At 40.9% G+C, this 1,191-nt stretch overlaps 1 long non-coding RNA gene across 1 annotated transcript in view; it reads right to left on the bottom strand.

Moving 5' to 3' along the window:
• Nucleotides 1-1,190, bottom strand: part of LOC103482236 (uncharacterized) — a 17,778-nt gene extending 16,588 nt beyond the window's left edge. Inside the window, exon 1 of the long non-coding RNA XR_536420.1 lies at nt 1,174-1,190. This is a non-coding gene — a long non-coding RNA (uncharacterized LOC103482236). The remainder of the gene's footprint in view (nt 1-1,173) is intronic.
• Between the last annotated feature and the right edge of the window lies 1 nt (nt 1,191).

Below are 1,191 nucleotides of genomic sequence, written 5' to 3'. Positions count from 1 at the left end.
ATATAATATAATATAATATAATATAAATGTTAAGTGGTCGAGTATGATCAGGTGTTGCTCACTTTAAATAATAAAAAGGCTAAGTTTGCTGCTGTTTCAGTCTCATTCTAAATCATTGTGACTAGACTAGCTAACTTTTAAACAAAATTAGCAGTAAAATGTTGGACATGTGACTATTCCAGAATTAAAACGGCTTAACCAAAAAGATTTAGTTCTATATATGAAAGTAAACAGATGTTATAAACGAGCGATATTCATGGCAAAATTCCTGACAGATCGTTTTGCTCATTCAAACGGAGTTTCTCTGACTCGTCTGCCGCTGCCTTTACTCTGAGCCTTAAGACGGGGGAGGGGGAGGAAGCGCTCTGCTGAATGCGCTGTTATGCGCCTTCAAAATAAAAGCATGCGAGTGGAAGATTTTAAAATTCTTCGCAAGTGCGGTGAAATTATTGGGGGGGACGAATGTGACTCTCTCCAATATACGCCTATGAGTGAGAGTATAGTGATTTTAGTAATTACATGTTTATTAGAGCGATTTTCTGTTGTCCTTCTATGGAAGCGTGCAGCCTTCAAACGGAAATAAAACACTTTTTAATATAAGTTGCTGCTTTGACATGATCACAGAACTGCCAAAACGTGCATACCAGACAAAGTTAATCACAGCAATGTCATCAGCCGGTGTAACGCTGAACTGATGCGGTGAAGCTACCAGTAGCAGGAGAACGGAGCTGCGCCAAGAAGCTACAAACACTGAAGAGAAGAAGAAGAAGAGCTGCCATCGATACCGTTGCAGCCAGGCATGATTTAATGTTACACAATACAGTTTTAGCAAGTTGCTCAAAGTCTAAACTGGTATCGTTGTGTATATAAGGTGTAAAGTTTACCTTCGACCAAACGCCCCCCCAAAGGAATCCCAGCGCCCCCCTTTTGTAAAAATCTTCGCCAGCACCCCCTGCCATCCTCTGAACGCCACCCGGGGGGCGGTACCGCCCACGTTGAGTTCCGCTAGTCTAGAATAATCTTGGTGGTAATGGAATATTATTTTTAAATAATACTATTAAATAATAAAGTACTATTTCTGTTTTTATAAAGACAAAGTGGAGCTAAACACAGGCTGGTGGTCCTAGAGGGTGAGTAAAGAACCTGATGGTAATCAGTGAAATCACTGCTCACCTCACACTCTGCTGCTGT

The sequence above is a fragment of the Poecilia reticulata genome, linkage group LG20, assembly GCF_000633615.1.
Source record: "Poecilia reticulata strain Guanapo linkage group LG20, Guppy_female_1.0+MT, whole genome shotgun sequence".
NCBI classification, from domain to species: domain Eukaryota; kingdom Metazoa; phylum Chordata; class Actinopteri; order Cyprinodontiformes; family Poeciliidae; genus Poecilia; species Poecilia reticulata.
This window is presented reverse-complemented; position numbering and strand designations above follow the sequence as displayed.